The sequence below is a fragment of the Aythya ferina genome (genome assembly GCF_964211825.1).
Source record: "Aythya ferina genome assembly, contig: HAP1_SCAFFOLD_150, whole genome shotgun sequence".
Lineage (NCBI taxonomy): Eukaryota > Metazoa > Chordata > Aves > Anseriformes > Anatidae > Aythya > Aythya ferina.
The window spans coordinates 154875-169919 of NW_028181376.1; the positions used below are offsets into that span (position 1 = coordinate 154875).

General features: G+C 43.2%; 1 long non-coding RNA gene across 1 annotated transcript; it reads right to left on the reverse strand.

Annotated features, from left to right (window-relative positions):
* Nucleotides 1–267: 267 nt before the first annotated feature.
* On the reverse strand, nucleotides 268–938 carry LOC311428817. Its single transcript, XR_014687905.1, has 2 exons — nucleotides 784–938; nucleotides 268–652 (listed from the first exon to the last, which is right to left on the reverse strand). It is a non-coding gene; the product is annotated as an uncharacterized lncRNA (long non-coding RNA).
* Between the last annotated feature and the right edge of the window lie 14107 nt (nucleotides 939–15045).

The window sequence follows — 15045 nt, forward strand, 5'->3', positions numbered from 1 at the left end:
ATTTCCCTCTCCTGAACTTCAAAAGGTTCCTGCCTGCCCCTATCTGCAGCCTGTCAAGGTTCCTCTGAATGCGCAGCCCCCCCATACAAGCGCCTTTTCCACAGAAGCCACCGACCACCCGCCGCCTCGCCCCCTCCCAATTCGGCCTGCCCCAGGGCGCCACCGACCACCAACCTCCTTGCAGCACCACGCCTCAGCATCCCGAGCTATCCCGACAGCTTCCACCCATCGGGAGGTCCCACTTGTAATAAATGACCGAGTCCCAAATAGGCTTACAATTAATGTTTATGATTTATTAAAGGAATAGAGGTAAGCAAGCAGCGCTGGGTGCGCCAGGAGTCTCTGCTCCACCAAGACGCACACAAGTTACATCAGGCGGCTGGTTTTTATGCTGCTAGGCTAATACATATTCATTACTACTTCTACAAAAGGCAGGGTTATTCTAATTAGTTCCCAGAATCCAAACCCTCCCACTGGTGCAGGCGTTATCAGTCTCCGGTGGTCCCGCTGGGGGCCGCTCGTACTGAAGGCTCGTAGTCTTCCTCCCAGGCTTTGTCCTTTGGTCGTTCTTCAGCTTCTCCCCTCCCCTTCTTTAGTAGTTGCTGGGCCAGATGTCAGAAAGCTGTGTCTCGTGCAATAGTCCGCCCAGGCACTGCATAGCAAACACACCAAGTAACATTGACTTCAGTTACTCGCAACAGTTACTCACCTGATAAAGAACTGCATGCAATAAAGGCATCAATACTACATTAGTTTATTCTAACAGCTCCTACTAGCTGTTACCTCAAAAAGATGTGCGTACCCCTCGCTACTTGGAAACGCATCAGTCCATAAACTCTCATCCACCTGAAGAAGCCTGCAACTGACCGAAGGAAAAACAAACACCCCAAAGAGCAGCCCAAGCAGAATGAGCTCTCTGAGGGGATGCCTGGGACTCACATACCATTTGGCCCCGACTAGCACCCAAATCCAATCACCTGGGAAGGGTAGGGGCAAAGCACAAGGAAGTAGGAAGAGAGCAGCAGCAGCAGCTGTGGTGGTTTTTTTTTTGTTTTTTTTTTTTGTTTTTTTTTTGTGTGCGTGTCTGATTTTTCTTTTTATTTTTTAATCAGTTTTAGCTCAAAAGCATGCATAGTGCAGACAAGAGAACTAGGGTGCTTCTAGAAGCAAAAATCCCCATGCTTTTGCTGCAGCTTTCAATATTAAAAGACATTATGACCAAGCAAGTAATTGGAACTCTTCCAACTGGAATTAGCTCAAACTTTTATTTACGTATAAAGAAAAAACTAGGAGTAGAACATCTGCTCCATCTTTTCCTCTCTCACCTTGCCATAGGCAGCTCTGGCTGTGACGTCCCAGATTGCATACTGCGTTTCAGCTTTAACAAATGAAAACCTTTACCCTAACCCTTACCCTTATCCTAACCATTAGCTTACCCTTATTCTTACCCTAAACCTAACCCTAATCCTTACCCTTACCCTAATCCTTACCCTAAACCTAACCCTTTCCCTAAACCTTATCCTCACCCTAAGCCTTACCCTTAGCCTTACCCTAACACTTACCTTTGCCCTAACCCTTACCCTTACCCTAATCTGAACCCGAACCCTAACCCTAATACTCTCACCCTAACCCTTACCCTAAGCCTAACAACAGTCCCAACCCCTAACCCCTAACCCTTACCCTAACCCTCTAAACCTACCCCTAACCTATCCCTAACCATAACCCTCTAAGTCTAACCCTAAACCACTAACCCTAACAATAACCCCCAACCCCAACCCTCACCCGAAACCCTAACTCTAGCCCCAGCCCCAGCCCCTAACCCTAACCCTAGTTCCCGAGAACTACATCTCCCGGTATGCTCTGGGCATTCAACATGGCCTCCCGGAAGTCCCGAATCCGAAAACTACATTTCCCGGCATACTCTGGGTACGCAACATGGCCTCCCGGAAGTCTGGAGTACAAGAACTACATCTCCCGGCATGCTCTGGGCACACAACATGGCCTCCCAGTGCCGGAAAACTACACCTACCAGCATTCCCCGCACAGCCAGCATGGCCAATCACAGGCCGAGTGCTCGAGAACTGCATTTACCGGCACTCACTGGAACCCTCACCGCCCTTACAAAAAAAGCCTCGAGCCCTAACATCCAAAAAAGCTCGAAACCCCTGCAGACCTAACCCAAACTATTTACCACACTAAACCCCTGAAGACCTATGCCTAAAACCCCCAACCCAAAATCTTAGGATGCTCAAAACCCAAACGCAACCCAAAACGTTAGGAAAGCTCAAAGCCCTAGCCCAAAAACTTAGGGCGCTCCAAACCCTAACCCCAAAACATTAAGACGCAAAAAACCCTAACCCAAAAACTTAGGGTAATACACCATAAATGTTTGTTCAATGTCTTTTGAATTATAAAAACAAGGAGTTCTGTTTGAGGAGCGGGAGTTGCGAAAGCTCCCTGCTGAAGTAAGGAGCTGCATAATGCTTGCCTAGACACTATGAAAATTCTTTTGCTTAATTTTCTTAAAACCGTTGGGTTTCGTTGGGTTTACCGTGGTCATCATGGTGGAAAAGTGTAAATTGTGGGTTTTGGAGAACATCAGGTAAGATTAGGGGGACTTTTGGGATAGATCAACGGCTTTTAGGGTTTTCTTTCGGTTTTGGGGGTGATCCCGCTTTTTTTTGTGGTGTTTTTGACGTGTTTTGGGGTTTCCGTTGCGTTTTGTTGATTTCCTAATGTGTTTTAAGTTTGTTGGGAGTGGACTTTGGGATTTGGAGAACATCAGGTAGGTTTAGTGTGGTTTTGGGGTGGATCTATGTTTTTTTGGGGTTTTCTTTCTGTTTTAGGGGTTATCCTGTTCTTGTTTGGGGTGTTTTTGACTTGTTTTGGGGTCTCCGTTGGGTTTTAGTTGGATTCTCGTTGGTCCTTAAGGGAAATGGGAGTGGATTGTGGGTTTTGAAGAAGATCAGGTGAGTTTAGGGTGGTTTTGCGGGGAAATTCATAGTTTTTGGTGTTTTTTCTTCTGATTCAGTTCTTTTTTGGGGTGTTTTTGACGTGTTTTGGGTTCTCCGTTGGGTTTCGTTGGGTTTTCCGTGGTCATCATGGTGGAAAAGTGTAAATTGCGGGTTTTGGAGAACATCAGGTAGGTTTAGGTTGGTTTTGGGATTGGACCTATGGTTTTGGGGGATTTTCTTTCGTTTTTGGGGGTGATCCCGTTCTTTTTTGGGGTGTTTTTGACGTGTTTTGGGGTCTCCGTTGGTATTCCTTGGGTTTTCCGTGGTCATGGTGGTGGAAAATTGTAAATTGTGGGTTTTGGAGAACTTCAGGTAGGTTTAGGGGAATTTGGGGGTGGATTCATGGTATTTGGTCTTTTCTTCTGTTTTTTTTTTTTGGGTGATCCTGTTTTTTTTTGGGGTGTTTATGACGTGTTTTGGGGTCTCCGTTGGGTTTTAGTTGGGTTCTTGTTGGTCATCATGGTGAAAAAGTGTAAATTGTGGCTTTTGGAGAACATCAGGTAGGTTTAGGGGGACTTTTGGGGCAGAGTCATGTTTTTTGGTGTTTTCTTCTGTTTCTTGGGGTGGTCCCGTTCTTTTTTGGGAAATTTTTGAGGTGTTTGGGGGTCTCCGTTGGGTTTTGTTGTGTACTCGTTGGTCATCGTGGTGGAAAACGGTAAATTGTGGGTTTTGGAGAACATCAGGTAGGTTTAGGGTGGTTTTGGGATTGGATCCGTGCTTTTTGGGGATTTTCTTCCAGTTTATGGGTGATCCCTTTATTTTTGGGGTGTTTTTGACGTGTTTTGGTGTCTCGTTTTGGGTTTTCCTTTGGTTCATGTTGGTCATCATGGTGAAAATTGTAAATTGTGGGTTTTGGAGAACATCAGGTAGGTTTAGGGGGACTTTTGGTGTGGATCTATGGCTTTTGGGGTTTTCTTTTGTTTTTAGGGTTTATCCCGTTCTTGTTTTGGGTGTTTTTGACTTCTTTTGGGGTCTCCGTTGGGTTTCGTTGGGTTTTCCATGGTCATCATGTTGGAAAATTGTAAATTGTGGGTTTTGGAGATCATCAGGTAGGTTTAGGGTGGTTTTGGGGTGGATCTATGGCTTTTGGGGTTTTCTTTCGTTGTTGGGGTTGAACCAGTTCTTTTTTGGGGTGTTTTTGACGTTTTTGGGGTCTCCGTTGGGTTTTGTTGGGTTCTCGTTGGTCGTTAAGCTAAATGGGAGTGGATTGTGGGTTTTGAAGAAGATCAGGTGAGTTTAGGGTGATTTAGGAGGGAAATGCATAGTTTTGTTTTTTTTTTTCTTCTGATCCAGTTGTTTTTTGGGGTGTTTTTGACGTGTTTTGGGGTTTCCGTTGCGTTTTGTTGAGTTCCTAATGGGTTTTATGGTGGTTGGGAGTGGACTTTGGGATTTGGAGAAGATCAGGTAGGTTTAGGGTGGTTTTGGGATTGGATCCATGCTTTTTGGGGATTTTCTTCCAGTTTTGGGGGTGATCCTGTTCTTGTTTGGGGTGTTTTTGACGTGTTTTGGGTTCTCCGTTGGGTTTCGTTGGGTTTTCCGTGGTCATCTTGGTGGAAAAGGGTAAATTGTGGGTTTTGGAGAACTTCAGGTAGGCTTAGGGGGACTTTTGGGGTGGATTCATGGTATTTGGGGTTTTCTTCTGTTTTTTGGGGTGATCCTGTTATTTTTTGGGGTGTTTTTGACATGTTTTGGGGTCTCCGTTGGGTTTTGTTGGGTTCTTGTTTTTCATCATGTTGGAAAAGTTTAACTTGCGTGTTTTGGAGAACATCAGGTAGGTTTAGTGTCGTTTTGGAGTGGATCTATGTTTTTTGGGGATTTTCTTCCAGTTTAGGGGTTGATTCCGTTCTTGTTTGGGGTGTTTTTGACTTGTTTTGGGGTCTCCGTTGGGTTTTAGTTGGATTCTCGTTGGTCGTTAAGGGAAATGGGAGTGGATTGTGGGTTTTGAAGAAGATCAGGTGAGTTTAGGGTGGTTTTGCGGGGAAATTCATAGTTTTTGGTGTTTTTTCTTCTGATTCAGTTATTTTTGGGGTGTTTTTGACGTGTTTTGGGGTCTCCGTTGGTTTTTGTTGGGTTCTTGTTGTTCATCATGGTGAAAAGGGGTAAATTGTGGGTATTGGAGAACATCAGGTAGGTTTAGGGGGACTTTTGGGGTGGATCAACGGCTTTTAGGTTTTTCTTTCGGTTTTGGGGGTGATCCCGCTTTTTTTTGTGGTGTTTTTGACGTGTTTTGGGGTTTCCGTTGCGTTTCGTTGATTTCCTAACGTGTTTTAAGTTTGTTGGGAGTGGACTTTGGGATTTGGAGAACATCAGGTAGGTTTAGTGTGGTTTTGGGGTGGATCTATGTTTTTTTGGGGTTTTCTTTCTTTTTTAGGGGTTATCCTGTTCTTGTTTGGGGTGTTTTTGACTTGTTTTGGGGTCTCCGTTGGGTTTTAGTTGGATTCTCGTTGGTCGTTAAGGGAAATGGGAGTGGATTGTGGGTTTTGAAGAAGATCAGGTGAGTTTAGGGTGGTTTTGCGGGGAAATTCATAGTGTTTGGTGTTTTTTCTTCTGATTCAGTTCTTTTTTGGGGTGTTTTTGACGTGTTTTGGGGTTTCCGTTGGGTTTTGTTGAGTTCCTAATGGGTTTTATGGTGGTTGGGAGTGGACATTTGGATTTGGAGAAGATCAGGTACGTTTAGAGTGGTTTTGGGATTGGATCCGTGCTTTTTGGGGTTTTCTTTGGTTTTGGGGGTGATCCTGTTCTTGTTTGGGGTGTTTTTGACGTGTTTTGGGTTCTCCGTTGGGTTTCGTTGGGTTTTCTGTGGTCATCATGGTGGAAAAGTGTAAATTGTGGGTTTTGGAGAACATCAGGTAGGTTTATGAGGACTTTTGGGGCAGATTCATGGTTTTTAGGGTTTTCTTCTGTTTTTTCTAGTGATCCAGTTGGTTTTCGGCGTGTTTTTGACGTGTTTTGTGGTCTCCGTTGGGTTTCGTTGGGTTTTCCGTGGTCATCATGGTGGAAAAGTGTAAATTGTGGGTTTTGGAGAACATCAGGTAGATTTAGGGTGTTTTTTGGGGTGGATCTATGGTTTTGGGGGATTTTGTTCCAGTTTTGGGGTGATCGAATTCATTTTTGGGGTGTTTCTGACGTGTTTTGGGTTCTTCGTTGGGTTTCGTTGGGTTTTCCGTTGTCATCATGGTGGAAAAGTGTAAATTGTGGGTTTTGGAGAACATCAGGTAGGTTTAGGGGGACTTTTGGGGTGGATTCATGATATATGGGGTTTTCTTCTGTTTTTTTTTTTTGGGGGGGGGTGATCCAATTCATTTTGGGGGTGTTTTTGACGTGTTTTGGGGTCTCCATTGGGTTTCGTTGCGTTTTCCGTGGTCATCATGGTGGAAAAGGGTAAATTGTTGGTTTTGGAGAACATCAGGTAGGTTTAGGTTGGTTTTGGGATTGGACCTATGGTTTTGGGGGATTTTCTTTCGTTTTTGGGGGTGATCCCGTTCTTTTTTGGGGTGTTTTTGACGTGTTTTGGTGTCTCCGTTGGTATTCCTTGGGTTTTCCGTGGTCATGGTGGTGGAAAATTGTAAATTGTGGGTTTTGGAGAACTTCAGGTAGGTTTAGGGGAATTTTGGGGTGGATTCATGGTATTTGGTCTTTTCTTCTGTTTTTTTTTGGGTGATCCTGTTCTTTTTTGGGGTGTTTATGACGTGTTTTGGGGTCTCCGTTGGGTTTTAGTTGGGTTCTTGTTGGTCATCATGGTGAAAAAGTGTAAATTGCGGCTTTTGGAGAACATCAGGTAGGTTTAGGGGGACTTTTGGGGCAGAGTCATGTTTTTTGGTGTTTTCTTCTGTTTCTTGGGGGGGTCCCGTTCTTTTTTGGGAAATTTTTGAGGTGTTTGGGGGTCTCCGTTGGGTTTTGTTGTGTACTCGTTGGTCATCGTGGTGGAAAATGGTAAATTGTGGGTTTTGGAGAACATCAGGTAGGTTTAGGGTGGTTTTGGGATTGGATCCGTGCTTTTTGGGGATTTTCTTCCAGTTTATGGGTGATCCCTTTATTTTTGGGGTGTTTTTGACGTGTTTTGGTGTCTCGTTTTGGGTTTTCCTTTGGTTCATGTTGGTCATCCTGGTGAAAAAGTGTAAATTGTGGGTTTTGGAGAACATCAGGTAGGTTTAGGGGGACTTTTGGTGTGGATCTATGGCTTTTGGGGTTTTCTTTTGTTTTTAGGGTTTATCCCGTTCTTGTTTTGGGTGTTTTTGACTTCTTTTGGGGTCTCCGTTGGGTTTCGTTGGGTTTTCCATGGTCATCATGTTGGAAAAGTGTAAATTGTGGGTTTTGGAGATCATCAGGTAGGTTTAGGGTGGTTTTGGGGTGGATCTATGGCTTTTGGGGTTTTCTTTCGTTGTTGGGGTTGAACCAGTTCTTTTTTGGGGTGTTTTTGACGTTTTTGGCGTCTCCGTTGGGTTTTGTTGGGTTCTCGTTGGTCGTTAAGCTAAATGGGAGTGGATTGTGGGTTTTGAAGAAGCTCAGGTGAGTTTAGGGTGATTTAGGAGGGAAATGCATAGTTTTGTTTTTTTTTTTCTTCTGATCCAGTTGTTTTTTGGGGTGTTTTTGACGTGTTTTGGGGTTTCCGTTGCGTTTTGTTGAGTTCCTAATGGGTTTTATGGTGGTTGGGAGTGGACTTTGGGATTTGGAGAAGATCAGGTAGGTTTAGGGTGGTTTTGGGATTGGATCCATGCTTTTTGGGGATTTTCTTCCAGTTTTGGGGGTGATCCTGTTCTTTTTTTGGGGTGTTTTTGACATGTTTTGGGGTTTCCGTTGCGTTTTGTTGAGTTCCTAATGGGTTTTATGGTGGTTGGGAGTGGACTTTGGGATTTGGAGAAGATCAGGTAGGTTTAGGGTGGTTTTGGGATTGGATCCATGCTTTTTGGGGATTTTCTTCCAGTTTTGGGGGTGATCCTGTTCTTTTTTTGGGGTGTTTTTGACATGTTTTGATGTCTCTGTTGGGTTTTGTTGGGTTTTCTGTTGGCATCTTGGTGGAAAAGGGTAAATTGTGGGTTTTGGAGAACTTCAGGTAGGCTTAGGGGGACTTTTGGGGTGGATTCATGGTATTTGGGGTTTTCTTCTGTTTTTTGGGGTGATCCTGTTCTGTTTTGGGGTGTTTTTGATGTGTTTTGGGGTTGTCCGTTGGGTTTTGTTGGGTTCTCGTTGGTCATCATTGTGAAAAAGTGTAAATTGTGGGTTTTGGAGAACATCAGGTAGGTTTAGGCTGGTTTTGGGATTGGATCTGTGCTTTTTGGGGATTTTCTTCCAGTTTATGGGTGATCCCTTTCTTTTTTTGGGGTGTTTTTGACGTGTTTTGGTGTCTCCTTTTGGGTTTTCGTTTGGTTCATGTTGGTCATCATGGTGAAAATTGTAAATTTTTTGGGGGGGAATTTTCTTCCAGTTTTGGGGGTGATCCCGTTCTTTTTTGGGGTGTTTTTGACATGTTTTGGGGTCTCTGTTGGGTTTTGTTGGGTTCTTGTTTTTCATCATGTTGGAAAAGTTTAACTTGCGTGTTTTGGAGAACATCAGGTAGGTTTAGTGTCGTTTTGGGGTGGATCTATGTTTTTTGGGGATTTTCTTCCAGTTTAGGGGGTGATTCCGTTCTTGTTTGGGGTGTTTTTGACTTGTTTTGGGGTCTCTGTTGGGTTTTAGTTGGATTCTCGTTGGTCGTTAAGGGAAATGGGAGTGGATTGTGGGTTTTGAAGAAGATCAGGTGAGTTTAGGGTGGTTTTGCGGGGAAATTCATAGTTTTTGGTGTTTTTTCTTCTGATTCAGTTCTTTTTGGGGTGTTTTTGACGTGTTTTGGGGTCTCCGTTGGTTTTTGTTGGGTTCTTGTTGTTCATCATGGTGAAAAGGGGTAAATTGTGGGTATTGGAGAACATCAGGTAGGTTTAGGGGGACTTTTGGGGTGGATCAACGGCTTTTAGGTTTTTCTTTCGGTTTTGGGGGTGATCCCGCTTTTTTTTGTGGTGTTTTTGACGAGTTTTGGGGTTTCCGTTGCATTTTGTTGATTTCCTAATGTGTTTTAAGTTTGTTGGGAGTGGACTTTGGGATTTGGAGAACATCAGGTAGGTTTAGTGTGGTTTTGGGGTGGATCTATGTTTTTTTGGGGTTTTCTTTCTTTTTTAGGGGTTATCCTGTTCTTGTTTGGGGTGTTTTTGACTTGTTTTGGGGTCTCCATTGGGTTTTAGTTGGATTCTCGTTGGTCGTTAAGGGAAATGGGAGTGGATTGTGGGTTTTGAAGAAGATCAGGTGAGTTTAGGGTGGTTTTGCGGGGAAATTCATAGTGTTTGGTGTTTTTTCTTCTGATTCAGTTCTTTTTTGGGGTGTTTTTGACGTGTTTTGGGGTTTCCGTTGGGTTTCGTTGAGTTCCTATTGGGTTTTATGGTGGTTGGGAGTGGACATTTGGATTTGGAGAAGATCAGGTACGTTTAGAGTGGTTTTGGGATTGGATCCGTGGTTTTTGGGGTTTTCTTTGGTTTTGGGGGTGATCCTGTTCTTGTTTGGGGTGTTTTTGACGTGTTTTGGGTTCTCCGTTGGGTTTCGTTGGGTTTTCCGTGGTCATCATGGTGGAAAAGTGTAAATTGTGGGTGTTGGAGAACATCAGGTAGGTTTATGAGGACTTTTGGGGCAGATTCATGGTTTTTAGGGTTTTCTTCTGTTTTTTCTAGTGATCCAGTTGGTTTTCGGCGTGTTTTTGACGTGTTTTGTGGTCTCCGTTGGGTTTCGTTGGGTTTTCCGTGGTCATCATGGTGGAAAAGTGTAAATTGTGGGTTTTGGAGAACATCAGGTAGATTTAGGGTGTTTTTTGGGGTGGATCTATGGTTTTGGGGGATTTTGTTCCAGTTTTGTGTGATCGAATTCATTTTTGTGGTGTTTCTGACGTGTTTTGGGTTCTTCGTTGGGTTTCGTTGGGTTTTCCGTTGTCATCATGGTGGAAAAGTGTAAATTGTGGGTTTTGGAGAACATCAGGTAGGTTTAGGGGGACTTTTGGGGTGGATTCATGATATATGGGGTTTTCTTCTGTTTTTTTTGTTTTGGGGGGGGTGATACAATTCATTTTGGGGGTGTTTTTGACGTGTTTTGGGGTCTCCATTGGGTTTCGTTGCGTTTTCCGTGGTCATCATGGTGGAAAAGGGTAAATTGTTGGTTTTGGAGAACATCAGGTAGGTTTAGGTTGGTTTTGGGATTGGACCTATGGTTTTGGGGGATTTTCTTTCGTTTTTGGGGGTGATCCCGTTCTTTTTTGGGGTGTTTTTGACGTGTTTTGGTGTCTCCGTTGGTATTCCTTGGGTTTTCCGTGGTCATGGTGGTGGAAAATGGTAAATTGTGGGTTTTGGAGAACTTCAGGTAGGTTTAGGGGAATTTGGGGGTGGATTCATGGTATTTGGTCTTTTCTTCTGTTTTTTTTTGGGTGATCCTGTTCTTTTTTGGGGTGTTTCTGACGTGTTTTGGGGTCTCCGTTGGGTTTTAGTTGGGTTCTTGTTGGTCATCATGGTGAAAAAGTGTAAATTGTGGCTTTTGGAGAACATCAGGTAGGTTTAGGGGGACTTTTGGGGCAGAGTCATGTTTTTTGGTGTTTTCTTCTGTTTCTTGGGGGGGTCCCGTTCTTTTTTGGGAAATTTTTGAGGTGTTTGGGGGTCTCCGTTGGGTTTTGTTGTGTACTCGTTGGTCATCGTGGTGGAAAATGGTAAATTGTGGGTTTTGGAGAACATCAGGTAGGTTTAGGGTGGTTTTGGGATTGGATCCGTGCTTTTTGGGGATTTTCTTCCAGTTTATGGGTGATCCCTTTATTTTTGGGGTGTTTTTGACGTGTTTTTGTGTCTCGTTTTGGGTTTTCCTTTGGTTCATGTTGGTCATCCTGGTGAAAAAGTGTAAATTGTGGGTTTTGGAGAACATCAGGTAGGTTTAGGGGGACTTTTGGTGTGGATCTATGGCTTTTGGGGTTTTCTTTTGTTTTTAGGGTTTATCCCGTTCTTGTTTTGGGTGTTTTTGACTTCTTTTGGGGTCTCCGTTGGGTTTCGTTGGGTTTTCCATGGTCATCATGTTGGAAAAGTGTAAATTGTGGGTTTTGGAGATCATCAGGTAGGTTTAGGGTGGTTTTGGGGTGGATCTATGACTTTTGGGGTTTTCTTTCGTTGTTGGGGTTGAACCAGTTCTTTTTTGGGGTGTTTTTGACGTTTTTGGCGTCTCCGTTGGGTTTTGTTGGGTTCTCGTTGGTCGTTAAGCTAAATGGGAGTGGATTGTGGGTTTTGAAGAAGCTCAGGTGAGTTTAGGGTGATTTAGGAGGGAAATGCATAGTTTTGTTTTTTTTTTCTTCTGATCCAGTTGTTTTTTGGGGTGTTTTTGACGTGTTTTGGGGTTTCCGTTGCGTTTTGTTGAGTTCCTAATGGGTTTTATGGTGGTTGGGAGTGGACTTTGGGATTTGGAGAAGATCAGGTAGGTTTAGGGTGGTTTTGGGATTGGATCCATGCTTTTTGGGGATTTTCTTCCAGTTTTGGGGGTGATCCTGTTCTTTTTTTGGGGTGTTTTTGACATGTTTTGATGTCTCTGTTGGGTTTTGTTGGGTTTTCTGTTGGCATCTTGGTGGAAAAGGGTAAATTGTGGGTTTTGGAGAACTTCAGGTAGGCTTAGGGGGACTTTTGGGGTGGATTCATGGTATTTGGGGTTTTCTTCTGTTTTTTGGGGTGATCCTGTTCTGTTTTGGGGTGTTTTTGACGTGTTTTGGGGTTGTCCGTTGGGTTTTGTTGGGTTCTCGTTGGTCATCATTGTGAAAAAGGGTAAATTGTGGGTTTTGGAGAACATCAGGTAGGCTTAGGGGGACTTTTGGGGTGGATCTATGGCATTTGGGTTTTTCTTCTGTTTTTTGGGGAGATGATGTTCTTTTTTTTTTTTTTTTTTTTTTTTTTTTTGACATGTTTTTTGTCTCCATTGGGTTTCGTTGGGTTTTCCATGGTCATCATGGTGGTAAAGGGTAAATTTGTGGGTTTTGGAGAACATCAGGTAGGTTTAGTCTGGTTTTGGGATTGGATCTGTGCTTTTTGGGGATTTTCTTCCAGTTTATGGGTGATCCCTTTCTTTTTTTGGGGTGTTTTTGACGTGTTTTGGTGTCTCCTTTTGGGTTTTCGTTTGGTTCATGTTGGTCATCATGGTGAAAATTGTAAATTTTTTGGGGGGGAATTTTCTTCCAGTTTTGGGGGTGATCCCGTTCTTTTTTGGGGTGTTTTTGACATGTTTTGGGGTCTCTGTTGGGTTTTGTTGGGTTCTTGTTTTTCATCATGTTGGAAAAGTTTAACTTGCGTGTTTTGGAGAACATCAGGTAGGTTTAGTGTGGTTTTGGGGTGGATCTATGGTATTTTGGGGTTTTCTTTCTTTTTTAGGGGTTATCCTGTTCTTGTTTGGGGTGTTTTTGACTTGTTTTGGGGTCTCCGTTGGGTTTTAGTTGGATTCATGTTGGTCGTTAAGGGAAATGGGAGTGGATTGTGGGTTTTGAAGAAGATCAGGTGAGTTTAGGGTGGTTTTGCGGGGAAATTCATAGTTTTTGGTGTTTTTTCTTCTGATTCAGTTCTTTTTTGGGGTGTTTTTGACGTGTTTTGGGGTTTCCGTTGGGTTTCGTTGAGTTCCTATTGGGTTTTATGGTGGTTGGGAGTGGACATTTGGATTTGGAGAAGATCAGGTACGTTTAGAGCGGTTTTGGGATTGGATCCGTGCTTTTTGGGGTTTTCTTTGGTTTTGGGGGTGATCCTGTTCTTGTTTGGGGTGTTTTTGACGTGTTTTGGGTTCTCCGTTGGGTTTCGTTGTGTTTTCCGTGGTCATCATGGTGGAAAAGTGTAAATTGTGGGTTTTGGAGAACATCAGGTAGGTTTATGAGGACTTTTGGGGCAGATTCATGGTTTTTAGGGTTTTCTTCTGTTTTTTCTAGTGATCCAGTTGGTTTTCGGCGTGTTTTTGACGTGTTTTTTGGTCTCCGTTGGGTTTCGTTGGGTTTTCCGTGGTCATCATGGTGGAAAAGTGTAAATTGTGGGTTTTGGAGAACATCAGGTAGATTTAGGGTGTTTTTTGGGGTGGATCTATGGTTTTGGGGGATTTTGTTCCAGTTTTGGGGTGATCGAATTCATTTTTGGGGTGTTTCTGACGTGTTTTGGGTTCTTCGTTGGGTTTCGTTGCGTTTTCCGTTGTCATCATGGTGGAAAAGTGTAAATTGTGGGTTTTGGAGAACTTCAGGTAGGTTTAGGGGAATTTTGGGGTGGATTCATGGTATTTGGTCTTTTCTTCTGTTTTTTTTTTGGGTGATCCTGTTCTTTTTTGGGGTGTTTATGACGTGTTTTGGGTCTCCGTTGGGTTTTAGTTGGGTTCTTGTTGGTCATCATGTTGGAAAAGTGTAAATTGTGGGTTTTGGAGAACATCAGGTAGGTTTAGGGGGACTTTTGGGGCGGATTCATGGTATTTGTTTTCTTTTTCTGTTTTTTTTGGGGTGATCCCGTTCTTTTTTGGGGTGTTTTTGATGTGTTTTTGGGTCTCCGTTAGGTTTTGTTGGGTTCTTGTTGGTCATCATGTTGGAAAAGTGTAAATTGTGGGTTTTGGAGAATATCAGGTGTTTTTAAGTATTTTTGGGTGGTGTATCTATGGTTTTGGGGGAATTCTTCTTTTTTTTTTTATTGTTTTCTTCTGTTTTTGGGGTGGTCCCGTTCTTTTTTGGTTTTTTTTTGACGTGTTTTGGGTTCTCCGTTGGGTTTCGTTGGGTTTTCCGTGGTCATCATGGTGGAAAAGTGTAAATTGTTGGTTTTGGAGAACATCAGGTAGGTTTATGAGGAATTTTGGGGCAGATTCAAGGTTTTTGGGCTTTTCTTCTGTTTTTTTTTTCTAGTTATCCAGTTGTTTTTCGGCGTGTTTTTGACGTGTTTTGTGGTCTCCGTTGGGTTTCATTGGGTTTTCCGTGGTCATCATGGTGGAAAAGTGTAAATTGTGGGTTTTGGAGAACATCAGGTAGGTTTAGGGGGACTTTTGGGGTGGATTCATGGTATTTGGGGTTTTCTTCTGTTTTTTTTGGGGGGGTTATCCAATTCATTTTTGGGGTGTTTTTGACATGTTTTGGGGTCTCCGTTGGGTTTTGTTGGGTTCTTGTTTTTCATCATGTTGGAAAAGTGTAAATTGCGTGTTTTGGAGAACATCAGGTAGGTTTAGTGTCGTTTTGGAGTGGATCTATGTTTTTGGGGGATTTTTTTCCAGTTTTGGGGGTGATTCCGTTCTTGTTTGGGGTGTTTTTGACTTGTTTTGGGGTCTCCGTTGGGTTTTAGTTGGATTCTCGTTGGTTGTTAAGGGAAATGGGAGTGGATTGTGGGTTTTGAAGAAGATCAGGTGAGTTTAGGGTGGTTTTGCGGGGAAATTCATAGTGTTTGGTGTTTTTTCTTCTGATTCAGTTCTTTTTTGGGGTGTTTTTGACGTGTTTTGGGGTCTCCGTTGGTTTTTGTTGGGTTCTTGTTGTTCATCATGGTGAAAAGGGGTAAATTGTGGGTATTGGAGAACATCAGGTAGGTTTAGGGGGACTTTTGGGGTGGATCAACGGCTTTTAGGGTTTTCTTTCGGTTTTGGGGGTGATCCTGCTTTTTTTTGTGGTGTTTTTGACGTGTTTTGGGGTTTCCGTTGCGTTTCGTTGATTTCCTAACGTGTTTTAAGTTTGTTGGGAGTGGACTTTGGGATTTGGAGAACATCAGGTAGGTTTAGTGTGGTTTTGGGGTGGATCTATGGTATTTTGGGGTTTTCTTTCTTTTTTAGGGGTTATCCTGTTCTTGTTTGGGGTGTTTTTGACTTGTTTTGGGGTCTCCATTGGGTTTTAGTTGGATTCTCGTTGGTCGTTAAGGGAAATGGGAGTGGATTGTGGGTTTTGAAGAAGATCAGGTGAGTTTAGGGTGGTTTTGCGGGGAAATTCATAGTGTTTGGTGTTTTTTCTTCTGATTCAGTTCTTTTTGGGGTGTTTTTGACGTGTTTTGGGGTTTCCGTTGGGTTT